The sequence below is a fragment of the Pelodiscus sinensis genome, chromosome 24 (genome assembly GCF_052426305.1).
Source record: "Pelodiscus sinensis isolate ZL-2025 chromosome 24, ASM5242630v1, whole genome shotgun sequence".
Classification (NCBI taxonomy): domain Eukaryota; kingdom Metazoa; phylum Chordata; order Testudines; family Trionychidae; genus Pelodiscus; species Pelodiscus sinensis.
In genome coordinates this window covers 5,340,018-5,361,057 of record NC_143075.1, presented here as the reverse complement: position 1 = coordinate 5,361,057, position 21,040 = coordinate 5,340,018, and the positions used below count along the sequence as shown (strand labels likewise).

At 43.6% G+C, this 21,040-nt stretch overlaps 1 protein-coding gene across 4 annotated transcripts in view; it reads left to right on the top strand.

Moving 5' to 3' along the window:
- PRDM16 (PR/SET domain 16) overlaps positions 1 to 21,040 on the top strand; it is a 537,737-nt gene that overhangs the window by 127,809 nt on the left and 388,888 nt on the right. The gene's annotated exons all lie outside the window — the stretch shown is intronic.

Below are 21,040 nucleotides of genomic sequence, written 5' to 3'. Positions count from 1 at the left end.
GAATCCTGTAACTAAAAATGATGGACTTTCCTGTTTATAAAGAGGGGCTTGTCTAGACTACGGGGAAGAGTCGAAAAAGGATATGCAAATCCCATGGGATTTGCATATCTTCTTCCAATCTAGACACACTTTTTTCAGCAACCCACCCCCCTTTTTGAAAAGCCACGTGAACCTCATATTCTGAGGAAAGTGCTTTTCGAAAAAGGGGGGGAGGGTTGCAAAAAAACACGTCTAGATTACTTTCACTCCGCTCCAATTTCAAAAGTGAGATCAGAAGAAGATTCCTCTTTTGAATCTTCCCTGTAGTCTAGACATAGCCAAGGTTTATTCTTAATTCCCTGTGAGTCTTGAAAGAATAGTTGGTGTTTGTGAATCATTTGGAATGGGATGAAGGATATAGAAAAGCAAAGCTGTATTATTCCCTTTGCTACTTCCTCTGGCCCTGCTGCCAGGCCTGTTAATGATTATTTGTACTACAACTGTGTCTTCAGGCCCTAGCCAGGATCGGGCCTCCATTGTGTTAGGTGCTGTACACACACAGAGTAAGACACAGTTCCTTTCAGAGCTTTAGAGTCCAAACAAATTGGATTTCAGGCTGTAGGTGCTATTGTCATACAAATAGTAAATGATACAAAAAAGTTTCCCAACGTCCCATAAAGTTTGCTTTCAGCCACCAGTCCTGGCTCTCAGTGTTCTGTGCTGTTATTTAGCTCTAATTTACCCCTTAATGTCTTCTAAGAGCTCAGTCAGCAGTGGAAGTGTTGGTAATGTTGCTAGACAATATTGACCTCCCATGGTCCGGCAAATTCTCTGGTTTGGCACTGGGTCAGGTCCGGAGGGTGCTGGACTAAAGAGGTTTAACCTGTTGTAAGGAGTGGAACATTTTAGCCTCTTCTTAAAACATAGACTTCTGTCATGCATCGGTTATCTTGCTTAAATTTACTCTTCTGGTACTTGGTTGTCTGACACATGCATCCTTCCAACGATTTTTTGAATTTGTTTGATCTGCCAGGCACTGTTTCTGAAGAGGTGTGTTCTTTATTACTTGAAATTAACTATGAATTGTGCTATCTGCTGATATTGTGGATATTTTATTTGCTCTGCTATAGTCCTGTGCAATTCAAACAAGTGGGAAAATACCTGAGAAGGGTTTGGCGTTAGTTGCTTGTATATGTAGTTCTCCCCTCCCCACAAAAAAAAAAAAGCAAGACTGCTGTACCATACATACCTTTGTGCATGTTTGTGTTGTGTCATGCTGAATCATGTTTGGAAATAAGTTTAACAGTTCATCAGAAACTCACTTCCCTGTGAGTGTTCAGCATGTCACTGACTTCCTGGGATCCCGAGCCAAAGGTCACCCGTAATGAGCCCTCCCCATAGCCTTCTGTGATCAGCAAGTCTTTCCTTAGGCATGTTACAGAGATATGTCTGTAAAGCAACTTCCTCTGCTGCAAGCCATTAATTCAGGCTTCAGCAACGTGAGTGGCCCAACCTTCCTGGAGGTGTCAGCGCCTCTCAACGCCCCATCCTTTGAAAAGCCACAGCCAAAGGTTTTGTTTTTGCGATCTGCACACTTTTTTGTAACTTCTGCAACTGCAAACTTGAGGCTGTGTTCCCACAGTGAACTCTGCAGGGGGGGCCGCTGAAATCCGTGTAGGGATCGACCCACTGAGGCCTCATGACAGGGTTGGGAGAGCTAGTTTTTGGAGTTTTCAAACATCGGGGCAGGTAAGGTGCAGGCTTACCCCCCTCAATATTTTGCTTGCTTCCCCTGGCAGATAAGAGGAGCGAATTACTGTCTTGTATCTCATAAATGAGTCATGTCGTGTCATGTTTATAGAACATCATGATTCAACATGATGGCATGATGTGATTTCAAGTAACCTGATGCCTCTCTTTCATAGGGATTGTCAGCTCAAACACTTGTTATAATCAGAGAAGAACACAGGTTTTTTGGCAGGTGGTTGAATGCGGTGACTCTGAGCTTTCTCTGAGCATCTGAGAAAACACAGATGGGTCTTTATCGTCCTATCTCTAAACGCTTGTGCCCGGAATAATCCATTTATGGCACATTTCCTCTAGACATGTCAAAGCCCCTTTAGAAGGTGTTACCCATGTTTTACAGATGTGGAAACTGAAGTACAGAGAGGTTAGGATGTCTTTCCCAAGGCCATATGGCCAGCTGCAGAGTTGGGAATGGACCCTCCTCTTGTACTGTTAGCTGCTAAATGCGCTGCCTCCCAGTGGCTGGAGGAATGTGAATGCAGGAAAGCTGTAACGTTGTGATTGCTTGAATGGCTTCCGTTACCAAGCATGTTGCAAGGACTTTCAGGCCAGTTCCTACTGTCCCTGGGATTTTTTTGGATGGACTCCTAAAAGGATGGAAAAAGGAGAAGAAGCCATCAACTTGCAAGTGCTAATAGAAGCTCTGAACACAAGAACATAAGAACGGCCATACTGGGTTAGACCAAAAGTCCATCTAGCCTAGTGTCTTGTCTTCTGACAGTGGGCAATGCCAGATGCCCCAGAGGGAGTGAACAGAGCAGGGACTCATCAAGTGATCCCTCTTCTGTCGCCCATTTCCAGCCTCTGAAAGAAGCTAAGTACACCATTCCTACCCATCCTGGGAAATAAGTATTGATGGACCTATCTATCCTCCATTAATGTATCTAGTTCTTTTTTGAACCCTGTTAAAATCCTGGTCTTCACAACATCCTCTGGCAAGGAGTTCCATGGGTCGGCTATGTTCTTCATGAAGAAAATCTTCCTTTTGTTTGTTTTAAACTTGCTACCTATTTATCTCATTTGGTGCCCCCTAGTTCTTATGTTATGGGAACAAGTAAATAACTTTTTCCTTATTCACTGTCATGATTTTATAGACCTCTATCATATCTCCCCTTAGTCTCTTCATTTCTAACCTGAAAAGTCCCAGTCTTTTTAATCTCTCTTCATATGTCAATCGTTTCAAACCCCTACTCTTTTCATTGCCCTTTTCCAATGCCAAGATATCTTTTTTGAGATGAGGTGACCACATCTACATGCAGTATTCAAGATGTGGGGGTACCAAGGATTTATACAGAGGCAATAAGATATTTTCTCTCTTATTTTCTAGCCCATCCCCCCCTTTTTTTTGCCTCCACATTGTCCGCACAGCTTTCTTCATTTGCTTTCCCAGGATCGTTTCTTACTGGCTAGGTAAAAACAGAGACGTTGCATTGTGTCCTCTATGTAGGGGATTCCTTGCACTACATCGTACTCAGAAGCAGACACCCCAATGCCTCAGAGAAGCAAGAGGAGCAGTACCATCCATTGTGCCACCGGATGGGCCCAGCCGAAGAGTTTGTGGGGCCTGAGGCAGCATGGCTGAGCCGCATGGCTTCAAGTTAGTGGCCGAGTGGGCAGGGATGGGAGGTTGGCAGTGCATGGCCCTGAGCCAAACGGCCACATGGCTGTCCGTCAAGGAAGTGAGTGAGCAGCAGGGTAGGCGGGGCCAGGACCTGGGCAGCGCGGGGCCCTGACGAGTGAGCGGCCAGGTGGGCGGAGACGGGAGCTGGGCAGCGCGGGGCCCTGAATGCACGGGGCCCAAGGCAACCTCCTCACGTGCCTTGCCCAAAGGCTGGGCCTGCCACCAGAGACATGCTGCATAGGCCTAGCTCTTCTTTCACATCCTTGAGCACAACGTGCTGCGCTGTCCCATTCCAGGTCCTGCATGCCATTAATATTTAGGGCTTTGCAGGGGTTTTCCTGGCAGCCATTTGCAAAGCTCAGAGGCAGTTGCTAAGTGTGCAGTTACTATTGTGCGCCATGTGCCCGGGGCTTTATTATTCTTTGTTCTTCCTCTCCTGTAAATGCTGAGTTTCAGGCTTTGGAAGGTACTGCTTTTCTTTCATGAATATTTCAAGTCTTCTTCAAATAGGGTCCTTTTTTAGACTTGGATCATGTTTACTTGATGCTTATCTGTGTAAAGGCCAACCACTGAGACTGCTGGATTCGCCGATAAATAAGTGAGATTGTTGTCACCATAGAAAGGTGATTTAAAATTAGTAGATCATCTGTGATCCTCGTTAAAATATATACACATGTTGTTCGGTCCAAATATAGTGTTCATGAAAGAGAAGGGAAATAATAGAAATCGAAAGGTTGTGAAATGATTGGCAGATTTCTCCGTTACATTGGCCAAGTATCTCAAGTGTGACTTGTAATATTCTTGGCTCCTCAGCCATGGACTTCCCCAGAGAGTGAACCATTTGGTGAGACATGTCCACAGAAGACCAGTGTTTCCTCTTCCACTGTAGACCTCAGATTTGAACCAAGGTTCCCGACACTAACTCCTTTTGCTTCAGAGTGTGCTCAGTTCTCCTATGCCAAACAGGGCAATGCATTCCATTTGACATGGAGTGCCCTGTCCTCAGATCTGTCATTAATGTGGGGTTCATACCATCGTTTGATGCAAGGCAAAATGCATAATCGTACATTACAGGGTGCTGTTTTGTCACTGAGCTGGTTTGTGGATGCACAGTCTGACTTTCCTGAGAGAACTGCTTGCAATTCATAATCTCCTTCCAGTTACTTGAATGAAAACGTTTTATTAACAGGTGATGCAGGTGAATTTTTCCCTGAGGAGGGTTGGTACTGACTTGTGTCACTGGCTGCTTGACTGTACAGTCCTCCACCACTGTGGTTCCGGTGTGATATCTGCTGGCTTTCCTATAACTGCTAATCAACTCCATGAAAAATTCAACCTGTAAATGTAACTCACATGCCATCTGGGTGGGGTGCACTGTTCCCTCTTGTTGCACTGAGAGCTCTTACAGAGAGAATGGTGAACTTGCTCTACAGCATTAGTTGAGCGCCAGCTGGCTTTTAGCTCATGCAGGAGAGGCTCATGCCCTAAGCTCCAGAGGTCCCAGGTTCAATTCTGCTTGTCAGCGTTACATGAGCACTTTGCTCCTGGTAGGAAAGAGGGGTATGTCTACACTACCCCGCTAGTTCGAACTAGCGGGGTAATGTAGGCATACCGCACTTGCAAATGAAGCCCGGGATTTGAATTTCCCGGGCTTCATTTGCATAAGCGGGGAGCCGCCATTTTTAAAACCCCGCTGGTTCGAACCCCGTGCAGCGCGGCTACCCGGGGCTCGAACTAGGTAGTTCGGACTAGGATTCCTATTCCGAACTACCAGTACACCTCATGGAATGAGGAGTAACGGTAGTTCGGAATAGGAAGCCTACTCCAAACTACCTAGTTCGAGCCCCGTGTAGCCGCGCTGCACGGGGTTCGAACCAGCGGGGTTTTAAAAATGGCGGCTCCCAGCTTATGCAAATGAAGCCCGGGAAATTCAAATCCCGGGCTTCATTTGCAAGTGCGGTATGCCTACATTACCCTCCTACTTCGAACTAGCGGGGTAGTGTAGACATACCCGAGGAGATTAGTGCCACTGGGCTACTGTCCAGTTACATCCGCTGCTTTGTAGCAATGTATCCCAAAGTCACCTATAAGGATATCCCCCTATGGGTCTCCTCCTAATGCTAATGCTCTAGAAGCACCCATCTCGCTCTGAATAGTACCAGATCCATTCCTAACCCTTGGCAGCAATTCCTAGCCTTCCAGTTGGTGCCAAGAAACAGAGCATTGTTTCCATATGTGCAAAAGAATATCAACAAGCCAGCGAGACCTGGTGGACACTTAAAATTTAGATTGACTTAGCGACATTAATCAGGGGTGTGGGAACTCACACATCTGACCACCATAGTTAGGTTTACCCAACTCTAAATATAGATGCAAATAAGTTAATGTAAGAATTCTTCCATGGACCTAATTACCATGGCTGGGGAAGGTGGATTCCTTACACCCATGGAAAAACTTGTTCCCCTGATTCAGGAAGGGTCTATACTATCTCATTATAATGATGTAGCTGCAGCTGTGCCATTCTAGTGTGTCTAGTGTAGACATCGGCCTAGGCACCATAGCTTTACACTCCCGCTCCCCAAGGACTTAATTTCTTTTCATCTACTCCTTGAGTTCCTGCGTGGAGCATTCCCATGGGCAAGTCAGGAAAATGGCTCATCCTGCTTCTCTGAGACTCTCCGGGCATTTCTCCTGGCCCAATGGCAGGAAATGCCTACACCTGTGTCACGAAACACTGATGATCTGCCATTTCACTGGCATTTGTGATCCACCTGGGAAGCCTGCGGTCTCCAAAATTGTTGAGTTGAGCTGGTGGAATTTTTTTTCAAGTATCTGTGCATCTTTTCATCATAACAAAGCATGGGACTTAGTTTGCTCTTCATGGGGTTATATTATTTCTTAAGTACTTGGAGAAGTGCCAGGAATGCTCCAAGTTGTTTGTAACTCATGAAAGCTTCACATATTTTCTCCTGAATTATGATTCGTTCAAATATTTATACTGGAAAAGTGCATCCGTCCCTGTTTATTCTCTTGTTTAAGATGTTTGTTGGCCAATCAAGAAGCAGAAATAAAATCATGGGATTTGCAAGGGTGGTTGGCCACACAATGCAAATAGTTGACGGTCCAATCCTGTGCCAGGAACACTAATAAGATTTTTGCCATCACCTAACAGTAAGTAGGTGAAGCGAGCTATTCATAGACAGTCCATGGTTTGAATGTGATCAGTCTAAACTGCTTCAGCAAATACTTATGAATAACAAACACATTCAGAGGAAAACAATGGATCCCCTAAGGCTGAAAGGAGCTAATTTTGTACTCAGATAATTCATACTCCCTGAGGTCTGCTGTGGAAATGTCAGACATGGAATTTGTCTGCCAGACTAGATCCCTTAATTCTGTACTTTTGTTCAGTCTGATCTAAAGCCACCAGAAATGGTGAGGTCTCCTTCATAGGATTCTTGCTCATTACTGAGGTCCTGGAGATTCTTTTAAACTAGGGAGTCTAGACCCCCTTATTCAATCAAACCCTAAAGTGAATAGGAATTTATATTGACCCAATATAGATTTTTGATTCTCCCTATCAGTTTAGCATAAGGACATAAGAAAAGCCAGACTGGGTCAGACTAACAGTCCATCTAGCCCAGTGTCCTGTCTGCCCACAGTGGCCAGTGCCAGGTGCCCCAGTGGGAATGAAGAGAACAGGGAATCATCAAGTGATCCCTCCCCTGTTGCCCATTCCCAGTCACAAGAAACAGAGGCTAGAGACACCATCCCTACCTATTCTGGCTAATAGTCATTGATGGGCCTAACCTCCATGAATTTATCTAGTTCTTTTTTGATTCCTGTTAAAGTCCTAGCCTTCACACCATCCTCTGGCAAGGAGTTCCACAGATTGACCGTGCATTGTGTGAAGAAATGCTTCCTTTTTTTGGTTTGTTTTAAACCTGCTAACTATTTATTTGGTGACCCTTAGTTCTTGTGTTAAGGGCAGGAGTAAATAACTTTTCCTTAGATATTTTCTCCACACCAGTCCTGATTTCATAGACTTCTATCAGATCTCCCCTTCATCATCTCTTTCCCAAGTGGAAATGTCCTAGCCTTATTAACCTCTCCTCATTTGGCAGCCATTCCATACTCCTAATAATTTCTGCTGCCCTTTTCTGAACCTTCTCCAATTCCAATGTGTCTTTTTTTGAAATTAGTTGACCGTATCTGCACCAGTATTCAAGATGTGGGCGTACCATGGATTTCTCTAGAGGCAATGTGATATTTTTTGTCTTTTTCTCTATCCCTTTCTTGATTTCCAACATTTTGTTCGCTCTTTGGACTGCCGCTGCACATTGGCTGGATGTTTTGGGAAAAGTGATTCCAAGATCTCTCTCTTGAGTGGGAACAGCTCATTTAAACCCCATCATTTTATATGCAGAGTTTGGATTATGTTTTCCAATATGCATTAATTGTGTTCGTCGACACTGAATGTCATCTGCCTTTTTTTTTTGGCCCACTTACTCCATTTTGTGAGACCCTTTGGAAACTCTTTGCCGTCTGCTGTGGAGTGTGCTGTCATGAGCAATTGTGTATCATCTGCAAATGTTGCCACCTCTGCTATGTTGCCCTGCATCTCTTCTTTCCCACCATTCTATACACCAGGAGAGAGAAGTCTGTATCCTTTCACAGGGCAAGCATCCCAAAAAGGATCCTGTATTCATTTCCATTATGATAAAAGACAAAACAACTAAATTAAGTTGGACACCATCTTTGCATGACGCAAGGCTGCAAGCTCCGAAATTCTCAAAACAAAAGAGGAGGAAGGGGAGGGAGCCCATGGCCATCAGGAAAAAAAAGCATGTTGGGGCCAGCACTTTTAATGTTCCTTAACTCAGAACTGAAATATTTTAATGCCTCCAATGTCAGGGTAGTTGAAATTGCAGCTTACGCAGGGTAAGGGCTAAAAAGTTTCATTGGACCGGGATGATACCTGAGTTTGTTGCTCTTAGGAGCTTACATCATTTTATAGCAAATATGTTTGTGGTTCATGTCAATGACTATGTGACTGTCTGAATCCCTGTTCTCTCCATGCTCATTAGGGAGACGGTTTAGCCAGCTACAGGGAACATGTGCTAGTGACTTGGCAGGGTAAAAATGCAAGGGAAATACAAACTGTCTTCTAGCACTCAAGGTTTCTTTTTCTGTCCTTCTCCCCCCTCCCTTTTTTCGTAACATCTTTGAAAAGCTAGACTATTTATTATGGTTAAGTTGGCCACTGACCCATTGGCACAGAATGCAATCTCATACAAAAACTTGTTGCTAGATTTTATTTCACTGGAAATGAAGGAGTGGAAAAGTTAACTGATCGGGTATCTTGCCTCATCCGATTTAATCATTTCAGTGAAAAAAAAATGTGGAGAATTCCTTGGGGCTCAAGTCACAGCATTATTATCAATTCAGATTCAATGAGCCTTTGCAAACCAGCCCTTGTCTTGGATGGAATCCGATCTTCTCACACAGAGGTGCTCTGCCTGATTTTTTTTTTTTTTTTTTTTGTCCTGAAAATTATTTCTGGTTTCTTTTTAGACTGGGTTTAGCTTTTGTTTAAAAAGTGGCCTGTGTATTCAATAGATACATTCTTATTTATGATTTAAAAGTTAATCCAAAGGTCTTTTTAAAGATAAAAGAGTCTTCCCTTTTGAGAAGTGACTTCGAAAGAAAGAAAGAAAGAAAGAAAGAAAGAAAGAAAGAAAGAAAGAAAGAAAGAAAGAAAGAAAGAAAGAAAGAAAGAAAGAAAGAAAGAAAGAAAGAAAGAAAGAAAGAAAGACATATTGTGCCACACATTTAAAAACACTGATGATGAAGTCCCTAATTTTTAAGTTCTGATTGGCAAAGCACCTAGCAAAGGGCTATGGGCATGTCTACACTACCACCCTAATTCGAACTAGGGTGGTTAATGTAGTCAATCGAAGTTGCAAATGAAGCCCGGAATTTAAATATCCCGGGCTTCATTTGCATCTTGCTGGGCGCCGCCATTTTTAAATCCCCGGTAGTTCGGACTCCGTGCCCACGGCTACATGCGGCACAGAGTAGGTAGTTCGAATTAGGCTTTCTAATTCGAACTACTGTTACACCTTGTTCGAACTATCTGCTCCGTGCCACGTGTAGCCGCGGGCATGGAATCCGAACTACCGGGGATTTAAAAATGGCGGTGCCCGGCAAGATGCAAATGAAGCCCAGGATATTTAAATCCCGGGCTTCATTTGCAACTTCGATTGACTACATTAACCACCCTCGTTCGAACTAGGGTGGTAGTGTAGACATACCCTATGGGATTAAGCGGAGAGTGCAGGAGAATTTATCAGTGCCTTACAGAGGCCCTTTCTACTTCAACATTGTTAATAAATGAGGTGGAAGACCTGCACTTGCTCCAATTGGTGAAAGAGCATAGACTTCAGTGGGCATAGAAGTGGACCCTCCTTGTGTAGATTTAGTACTAAACTGAAGTGCTTCCCAAATGAGATCGGCTCTGCATTTGGGATTTAGCAGAGGTAGGGTTCATTCCTGGCTCTGCTGTGGATTTCCTGAGTCACACTGAGCATGTCGCATAATGGCTCAGTGGCTTGGTTACTACCCATCAGTTTCACAGGGATACAAATAATTCATTCCTCCCACCATGTTGCTTGTCTTTAGATGTAAGCTTTTCTGGGCAGAAGCTGTCTCTTCCTGTGTTTGTATGACAGCTTCACCAGCCACTGAAGCTTCTAACCCACCAATGGGCAACCTAGGCAAGCGAGTGGCCTCCTTCGTCTACAGGGAAAAGGTAGTTTTGCTCACTGCCCTTGAGTACTTAGAAGTTGCAGGGTGTGCCAATTGAACTGCCGCAGCACTGTGATTGGATGCAGAGGGAGTGCCTGGCTCTCAGTCAGTGTTGTGTGTCATCGTCCAGAACCTCCCTTCATTGCCCTTGCTGCATGTGCATGTCACTTTAGCAATAGGAAAAAAGGTGGACGGAAAGCAGTGGAATCTGGCAACCCTGCGCGTGGGCTACAGTAAACGAAATATCTCACGAGCCACACATAGAACCCAGGTGCCCGCCACTGCAGTAAGAGCTTAATTAAAACAAGTAACAAACACTATTTCCCACTGAATTCAATAGGGGGGATGTGCAGGTAGCTGAAATACCGGACACACTCGGCATGACATCACAATCTACATTACATCTTATTTAGAAAATACCGGACCTTTATATTTTCTCTTTTATATTTTTCAATTTGTTTCCTGAACAGAAAGCTCAAATACTAGACTCTCTGGTTGAAAACCGGACACCTGGCAACCCTGAGGACAAGAGCAGGTATCTAAAAATACACATTAAATAGAAGAACTAGAAATTACTTCTTCTTTCTACCAAGACGGGAGGTCAGGGTTGTGTGTTTTCCTCACTGCTGCAACAAGCAGACCTGTGTACCGGGCATGTCTTCCTGCTCTATTTTAGATGTGTGGTCCACTGGCAAATGTTGCAGAAGAAACAGGGCCACTGATAGGGGGAGACATAGAAGGCAGCTGCCCTGGGGCCTAGTGATTCAAGAGGGCCTGGATTTCCTGACCACCACCACTGCTACCTCAGCAGCAGCAGTGGCCGGAGCTCTGGGCCCTTTAAATTGCTGCTGGAGTCCTGTGTGGTGAAAGTCCTGGTGGCGCTGAGGGCTGGCTGGGGGAGGCTAGTCTCTAGCCCTGTCCCTTTTTCTCAAGGCCCTGCCCCTTCCAGTGGGTTTGGAGCCAAGTCCCTCTTTCCCCTTAAAAATTGATCAGGACTCCGGCAGTCTGTTGCCAGCCCTGAGAGGAAATAGATTGTCCTGAACTAAAGGTACAAAAGCTTTATAATTCACCTTTAAAAATCCCTCAGAGAAACAGTGTCCAGAATGGATGACTCTTCCATGAGTACTCGATCCCTTGGCCTGCAATAATTGAGAATCGGCTCAGAAGGTGTGGCTAAGCAGCGAATGATGAGGGGATTAATAAGCAAGCCCCTAGAAATCTTGTTTGCTCAGAATTTACGTTTTAAATGTATCGAAACTGAACGGATGAAATCTCTCGTTGAGATCATCATACACAAGCAATGTTCCTTTACGAAGGCGGGGGAGGGGAATTTTCACATGGTAAAAAAAAACAAAACCAAGTCGTTTGGAACACATTTCAAACAAAACATTAGAAAATGTTGCTCCTTTGACAGGTGTTTTAGTTTAAAACGTAGCTGTGTTTTCCTTCTGACTGATAAATTACAGCTTGATTTAGATGTCAGTGTACAAATGGCAAGATAACTGAGACAAAGGAGGGGCTTCCTCATGTTACAGAAGTGGCTACCCTCAGGTAAAGCGCCTCGGTTGTTCATAAATTGACCCCCTGACCTTCTAATCACTGCCAAATTATCCAGCGCTTTCTTCTACAGTCTTCATTATGCACTGTTATTAAACAGACTCATTTCCTCCTTATTAGGACGGTTTCACTGAGATTCAGTAATAACCCTTCTCATCAGCTTTAGGGAGCACGTATAAAAATGCCAGAGTGATTTGCTTTCAGATTCAGTGTAACCCTATGGTTTTGCAGCAGTTTTTCAGTCATTTGCTATTCGTAAAGCAGCGCTGCTGGCTGTCCGTTGTTGTCTTTTTTATTTTTGTAAATTCTTTACAAATGAAAAGCCCCTACAGATGAAAATTCTTCATACAAAGTTTACATTGGCCCAGACATAAGAAAACTGCCAGAGTCAGTGTCTCACCCTTGCCTCCTTCACATACATTCAAGCCATGGGTCAAATCGGGCTTTCTACAGAGTATGGAGGCCTTGTCTACAGTGAAAGCTCTCATCCCTTAGAGCAGCTTTACTTAGTAAGTGACCAGGTACGACCCTTCTCGGATAGATCTGGTTCACTGCCGCTACGTGACTGGTGTTTCCCAAGGGAAGCTACACTATGTCTCCACAAGGGAGGGTAATGCAGACAAAGCTACCCTGGGTCTACACTCGGGGTGCGGCACACCAGTTAAAAAGCTCAATAGAAGTGACAACTCTAATCTATTGATCTGCAGAAATCCCAGAAGCGTGGGCTCAGAGGCTGATTCTGAGTAAGTCAGAAGGGAAAAGAACAGGAAGTATGTTTTGCCTAAACTAACAGAGATAAGGTTGTGTTGCTTGCAAGATGTTTTTCAAGGCTTCCCATCAGCCTTTTCAATGAAGCACTTCCAGTTTTTCAGAGGATTTATTGTGAAGGCGGTACAGGGAGGGCAAGCAAGTTAAAGGTTCAAGAGTATCCCCACTACCAGTCCCACTCCACCAGAAACCTCAGTTCGGCTGAAAGGAAATCCGTGAACCATGGCTTAAATGTTCAGACATGATTAGTGAGGTTGGGAGTCGAAAACCTTAAAGGACGCTGATATTCAAAAAATTCTGAGCACCTTTAAGGGGACTCAAGTTGGTCACCCAAAATCATTACAGGTTGAACTCTCTAGTCTGGCACTCTCTGGTCTGGCAATATCTGTGGTCTGGCATTATTTTAGTTAGCCACATGTCCACTTATCATGGGTGTGGCCAAGTTTCCTGCCGTCCCATAAAGTTTACGGCCAGCTAGCTCTCAGTACTCTTTGATGTAATTAGCTCTACTTTACTCCTAAATGTCTTCCAAGAGACAATGTTGATTTCCTGTGGTCTGGCACATTCTCTTGTTCGGAACCAGTCAGGTCCCGATGGTGCTAGACTAGAGAAGTTCTATAGTAACCTTTATACATTCATCATTAGGCAATCTTAATGATACAGTTTTGGTTCTTCATTATACATCTGGAAAATGGGCTTGTCCCAAACTACCAGATCCAACTGCCTTCTCCCAAACTTTGCAAAGTTTGGACCCACCTCCAAACTTTTATAGCTTAGATCCATCTCTCAGGATAAGCAAATGAGTAGAGAAAATAAGAATTCAGATGGAACTCGCCTTTTCCCTTTAAGATTCATGGTATGTTTTCTTCTAGTTTGTATTTTTTTTGTGAGGGGGTGGGGTGTGGACTCTGAACTGCCTAGGTCTGTCAGGAAAGCCATGCTGAATTACTTTAGAAAAGGATAGTCTCAGAAGAGTTCCTTTTCAGCATCATTTGCAAGTTCCAAGAAGTTCAAATAGTTCAGAAAAAAATTGTATGAATGGTTTAAATCCTCTGGGGTCTACCCATTCCCTAGTAGTGTCCATCACTACTAGATCGAGTCCTGTTTTCCTCAGGCAGTTCCCAGTTACTCAGAACTCCCGTTTCAGTTAGTTACAGTCAAGAGCAGTGGTGGATCACATGAAGCCCAGGCAGGCCTGGCCAAAGAATTTATGGGCCCCAAGGCAGCATGGCTGAGATGCACGGCCGTGAGTGGCTGGGTGGGCGGGACCAGGAGCTGGGCAGCATGGGGTTCTGAGACACACGGCCATGCAACTTCCGGTCAGGGTAGCGAGTGAGCGGTCAGGTGGGTGGGACCAGGAGCTGGGCAGCGCGGGGCCCTGAATGTGCAGGGCCCAAGGCAACCGCCTTGCTCGCTTTGCCAAAAGGCTGGGCCCGAGCCCACGGGTGTTCTGTAGGTGGCCTGAAAGACATTTTGTTTAAGGATGCCCACGTGACGGGTTGTCAGATTCTGCTGTTTTCATCCACGTAGTTTTTTTTCCTACTGGTATTAAAGTGATACACACATAAAACAAGGGCACAGGAAGTGAGGTGGGTGCTGACTGCACACAACATTGACTGTGAAAGCCGTGTGCTCCATCAGCATCCAATCAAAGCGTGGCTATGATTCAACTGGAACCACCCCACTAAGTCTAGGTACTCAAGCACGGTGAGCAAAACTGCCCCACCCTGGGAGACCACCTTGGTTCCGACTAGGGTTGCTCATGCGTCCCACTCGCCAGGTTGCCCCCCATTCGTCTAGAGTGTGTAAAGGCCTGAGCCTGGAAAGTCTTGAAAGGAGGAGCCCATCCTCAGTGTCTGTTGGCTTGGAGGGAGGTGAGAAAACTCAACACCTCTCTAGTGGTTGCTCAGTACCTTGGAGGATTGGCCTCTAAGGGGGCGTCTACACTACACCCTTATGTTGAAATAAAGCGCTATTCCAAAACGTCTCTTCGCCCTCGTGGATTGAGGTTTACAGGGATGTTGGAATAGCGAGCCTCTGATATTTTGAAATAATGGGTGCGCTGACAAGATGCGGGATAGCTATTTTGGGATACTTCCGATATCCCAAAATAGTGCTGCAGTGTAGACATAGCCACACTGAGTAGTAAGGACTGTGTTCTAATGACCGCATATCACCATCAAGAATCCTGATCAAATGTTTCTGTTTTGAATACTAGCTAGTAACCCTTTAGAACTGCCAGATAATCCATGATGGGTTTGATTCTATTCCTGTTAAGATTGTGGGCCTAACATTTTATTCAATGGCAGCAGGGTCACACTCTTAATCTATATTGTTCTAATACTTGGATAGCTTTGTGCTTTAACTCAACATCTGCAAAGTTGGGATCCTATACTTAGCTATCCAAATCTATATTTGGATGAGCACAAACACCCACAATAAATCTGATTTTCAGGGCTATTGGTAACTTGTGGCTCCCATTGACTTTGGAAGCTGTCGAGTGCTTGAGCATCTTTTAAATTCAGACCAATTGTTTAGGTGTCTCACTATGGATTTAAGCATCTATCTTTAGGGTACACGAGACACAAGGTGGATGAGGTCATATCTTTCATTGGACCAGCTTCTCCTGGTGAAAGAAACAAACTTTTGAGCTACACAGACCTTGTGGGATCTCAGATCCCAGATGCCAGCCCAAACTCAAATATCTACATTAGTTTTATTTCCCCATGAGACCAAGTCAGCTGACCCAGGGCAGCCACAGATCTTAGAGTCCAAAATTAAGAGACCCTGATTTTCAAAAAGTTCAGAGCACCCCTTTAATGGAACACACGTGAGGCATCCAAACCCATTCGTCACTTTTAAACTAGTGTACAGATGTACCTGAAGAAGAACTTTCTGTGGCTTGAAAGCTTGTCTTTCAGCAACAGAAATTGGCCAAATAAAGATCTAGCTCGGCCACTTGCCTGTCTGATGTACTGGGATCAGCACAGCTACAGCCATGCTGCAAATAATTTTAGTCTGATAAGTTTGAAAATTCTGGCCAAATAGTTTCTCAGGGAATGTCTACACTAGCCCCCTAGTTCGAACTAGGGAGGCTAATGTAGACATTCGAAGTTGGAAATCAAGTCCGGGATTTAAGTATCCTGCGCTTGATTTGCATCTTCCCGGCCAGTCGCCATTTTTGAAATTTACAAGTCCAGACTAACTGCCCGCGTCTACGCGTGGCAGGGACCCGGTAGTTCTAATTAAAGCCCTAGTTCAAGCTACCTGTTATTCCTCCTGGAATGAGGTTTAACAGGTAGTTCGAGCTAGGGCTTTATTTCAAACTACTGAGTCCCCGCCGCGTGTAGACGCAGGCAGTTAGTCTGGACTTGTACATTTCAAAAATGGCGACCAGCCGGGAAGATGCAAATCAAGCGCGGGATATTTAAATCCCGGGCTTGATTTGCAACTTCGAATGCCTACATTAGCTTCCCTAGTTCGAACTAGGGGGCTAGTGTAGACATACCCTTACAGTCTAAGCTCTAGAAGTCCCAGGTTTGGTTCTGCATTACAGGAGCACTGGGTTCTGGACCGCCCAGGTGTCCACTTCACTAGCACTAATTCTGTTCTCTCTCAACCAAACCTATGCTTAAATTTAAACAAGTGAGTAGGCCTATTGAAATCACTGGGATTATATGCAGGTTTAAAGTTAGGCATGTGTGCAAGTGTTTGCAGGACTGGGACCTTCTGTAAATCCAGTGATTCTACCAACTGTAGCAAGAATAACTAATTACTAAGAAATTAAATTAAGTGTGGTAAGAGGGTGCCTATTTTAGTTACCCACTGCTGGGTGTAAGTACGGGGTATTTCAAGCCTGGCAGATTATTTGTTGGAAAATTTTCCAAAATAAAATAAAGTAAAATAAAATAAATAAAAGCCTTGGTTTTGCCTCATGCACAGAGACTATGTCTGGTGATTAGCATCTCTTACAAAAAGCACTCTCAGTTTAGGTTCACAGAATTATTTCCCTGTTATCTTTGTCGTCAATGGTATTATTGTATATAGATTTTTCAGAGCCGCGTTCTGTTTTTTTGGAGTAAAAGGGAACCTGCTGTATTGTTTAAAATGCACTTGTTCCAATTCTGAGCCCTTTCCATCTGTTTTCCTTTTTCCTTCCTCTTGATAGGAGCAGCATTTCCTCCGCCTCTCACTCTGTCGGAGGAACAGGGAGGGAGGCGCAGTGTAAGGCCTCCATTTAGCTGATTTTAGCCCAAGATTCCAAGCTCGGCAGCTTCAGGAAACTGGCAGGGTTATTTATGTATTGAGCCCAAAGGCCCTGGGGAAAACCAGGCTGAGGAGAATCTACACAAGTAGAGCCACAGGCTTTCCCCTTCTGAAAAATGTGAGTTTGGAAAGCAAATGTGCCTTGGCCTCGATTGGCAGGGAGACATGTAGAGCTGTTGCCCAGCTGTTGAGTGGCCCAGGTGATATGAGCTGGGGCCTCTATCCAGTTTAAAGTGGACAGCGGCCAATATCACAAAAACCACCACTACACACAGCGCCAACTCCTATCGTCATTCTTCTGACCTCCAGGCACACCCGTTTTGTCCTCAGCAGAGAGGCCAAGGATACTGACTGGAATGTAGAAGGTTAAGTCCTCTCTCTCCTGTCGATGTCGTCTTCTCAAGGCTGGATTGAGGAGCATTGGTAGGGTTCCGTATCTGAAGAAAGTCTGCCCTGTCCCTGCCTATGTTGTTCCCACGCTGTGGATAAACAAGGTGCGAACCTCCCTGGCTGTTAATCGTTTCCCACCAGCATTCAATTAAAATGGAGAGGAAAACAAGAATAGAAAAATGCCAAGGAAAAAGTATTTTTCACAAAAAAGGCCCTGGGAGATTAACCAGCATCCAAGTGGTGGAACTGGGTTCATATCTCCTCCTGACCCCTGAGCGCACATCACCATTCTTATGTAACCTTGTCTTCCTCCTCAGAGCTGTATGGGGTAATCGATTTCTTTAAATTAATAATGCGTAAAAGGAGATTTACACCACAAGGCTAAAATATTGTCTTTGCCTTTTATTCATGCATTTGTCACTGTAGTCTCTAATAGAGGTGCTCAGCGGGGGGATAAATAATGAAGGGGGGGAAATTCTGTCATAATCCAGGACCATTTGCAAATTCATCACCGATATTCTTTTGGAAGGAAAGACAGAAGGAAATGAAAAATATGCACCGGGGCTAATATATCTCACTGATTTCCCTCTCCCATTTATTCAGAGCACCTACTTTGAGCTATGATCGAATGGGAATCCTAGAAATTGCCATTCCTTTCTAAAAGGCAAGTCAGAGGCTGCTAGTGAGTTCTCAGGCAACACATCCCATACTGGCCAGGAGTGCCCAGTTAAGGTATTCTAAGTTAGAGTACAGTACGTGCATCTTCAATTTTTGATTAATTGGAGATTCAGGTTATTGTGTAGCGAACAGCCAAGGAAAGTGCTAGGAATTCTTCAGCAGACAAACCTCTGTGTAAAAGAAAATGAAATCACCAACATTTAAAATTCTAAAAATAAACAAACAAATAAGCTTTTATTTCTAATTAAAAGTAGAGATGAGTGAAATTACACAAAAAAGGAGCAAATATAACATTTTGATTTAATTTGTCCTAAATTCTAGGTGTCCTTTGATCTTTCAAAAAGTTCCATTCACTTTAAAGGATAATGTTGTGGCTCTAAAATGCCGAGGTGCAGCTGCAGTTGGAAGTAGAAAGCATTTTGATTGGCACAGTCCCAGACCAAATGAACTCAGGAGTTACTAGAAATCTCGGGGCATGAGGGGGGACAGGAAACGACTTTCAGGAAGGTTCCAGGACATCAGACAAGGCTAACTGGCTGGCTGGGGGTCAGGAAGGAACCGACTCTATAGCTCTGTACATTATAAGGGATTTTATATATTTCTCTGGAAATTTGGTACTGTCAGGAAACTGAGAGAGATGGAATGTTGATCTAATCTGATAGGGCAATGCCCATGTTCTTAGCATCCACACTGGAACCCGTGGAAAGAGAAATGGTGACTGGAGATGCTCCTGCCATAGGAACAATAGCCAGGGACATTGTTTGCCATTGTGGTCTCTCCGCACAGAGAACAACTCGGTGATCTTTGCTGATATTATTGGATAAGAATGAGACCCCAGCATGGCAGCCAGTGTATAACAATGGAGAATTGCTTCAGGTAGGGGAAACTTGAGCCCCGTACGTATGCCCTAGGCCAGCAACATTGCTTATAACACCTTGAGCTCTTAACAGTATGTGGTCTCCATAGATGGAAAGCATGGGTCTCTGCTTGGTCTCTCCCTGCTGCCAATCTGGAGCTGTGTTAGAACCAGCAACCAGAGCGAAAACAGGAGGGAATGTAGTAGCACTCCGAAAAGGGGGAGAGGATGAAATATATCATAAGATAATAAGAAAATAAACCATTAAAAGTCTCTGTTTCTGATTATCATGTGGTTTTATGTTAATGAAGTTGTTCCAGGCCTGTTTGAGTTTAAGTCAAGCAGGGGAATATGACTAATATGAAAAATATGTGGGGATGAAGACCCTAAGTTAAAAAGTCTGTGTAACGTTTCATGTTTTTCATTCTACATGCATTTCATGATAAATATAAAGCAACCAGTAAGTGGAAAGGAGAAAAAAAAACCCCACAGAACCAGATTTTCTGTGGCCCTCAAATTGGGGCCCGTAAATCTGAGGGTGTAAAAAAGACGTGCGTTGGCACATGTACACGGGTGTGCAAAATGGATGACTTGCATCTGGTTATCCTTCTGTTTGTGCACTTTCTCACCTGAGCTGGACTTTCAAAAATGCAGAATTTTGCATGTGTTCCCAAATGAGCCCACAAGTATCAATCACTTTTTTGTTTTAGAGGTGACCTGTGAATTCTGCAGGGTTTTTATATGTCAGATCAGAACTCTGGAAAGCAGAGAGAGGACTGGGTAGGGAAATTTGGTGAAAGAGTGGGAATTAGAAAAGGCAAAAGCAGAATGGAGAAGGACATCTTTACGGTCTGTAGAGATCATATGTTCAATGTTGTGTAGTGACAAGTAACTGATAATTAACAAAAAATACATGCAAATTACTCATCACTGTCACATGATTCAGTCTGTTTTCTAAAGTTCCTAAAGGCTTGGGTTTTTGGGTGGCACAAGTCCTCCACGCTTTTTTCAATTTGGTTCTGATCAGTTTGATACTTCTGCTTCTAGTTTCAGGTTCAAATGAAAATCTGAGGCTCAGATTTTTCATAAGGCCATTGTTACGGGCCTATGAGAAGTTACGAAATAGATGAATGCCAGAATTCAAAGAGAAACTCAAAGTTACTACTTTCCATTCAAACTGTATGTGCTTGCCCCAGTGTGCAAAAAACCTAAGCTTGGGGTTTGATTGAAAAACTTTGCAAACTTTAGCGAAACAGAGGATGAGTTTTCAGAATAACCCCAAAGTGGAGTTTGACAGCTCTGCAACTTCCTCTACTTTGTTGCCCTGATTATTATTTCTTTTTTTTTTTTAGATGAGTTGGGCTGAGGCGCAGAGGTCAGAGATATCAGAGCTGTAGCAGTTAAAAAAGATAAATGAAGTCAAATTTGAAAAACTCTTTATAGAGGGATCAGGAGCTGGCAAAACCAAATAGCAAGAAGCTTATGGACATCCCGGTTTCTGGAAAAGCGGAATGTCCAGAAGAGCGTGACAATGAGTTTTTCAAATCTTACTCAAAGTAAAAAGTAGATTCTGCCTCATTAAAATGAATTTGTGACAGACACGTTTTCTGACTCAATTCAAAAGCGAGCATTTGGTCAGCCAAAGGGGATTCCACAGAATAATTCTCCTTTCTGCTTCCTGCAGGAAGTAACCAGGGAAGCCACCGTCTCTGAATTATACTTGGCCCTAGGCAAATCAGGGATTGTACTTTTTTCTTCTTCTTCTTTCAAAGCCAGACATCTGGGTGTGGGTTTTTAAATAAAATGCCCCCCAAAATTCAAAATAAGGTACACACAGCCTTTAAAAATACATAAAAAAACTTTTAAAAAAGACAATCTTTCTAAAAGCACTCCAAAAGACTAAAAATAATAAAAAAGTGCACCAAAAAAGTAAAAAATAAAGTTTTAAGCTAGCAATGTAGAAGGAAGTTTGGATGGCTAACAGTTAGCAACTACCTTGAATTGCACTTAGCCATCCAAACTTCCTTCTACATTGCTAGCTTAAAACTTTATTTTTGACTTTTTGGTGCACCTTTAAAATTATTTTTAGTCTTTTGGTGTGCTTTTAGAAAGACTGTCTTTTTTTAAAATGTTTTCTTAAATATTTTTTTTATTTTTGTCTTATATCTAATGTGTTTCAACTAATAAAAACTCCAAGATTCATTTTGATATGCTTTGTATTTCGAGCTAGACTGTTTTACAAAATGTTTTTGCACTGCATTACATTTTTAATTAAATTACATTTTTAATTAAAATCAGTTGTTGTGTTTAAG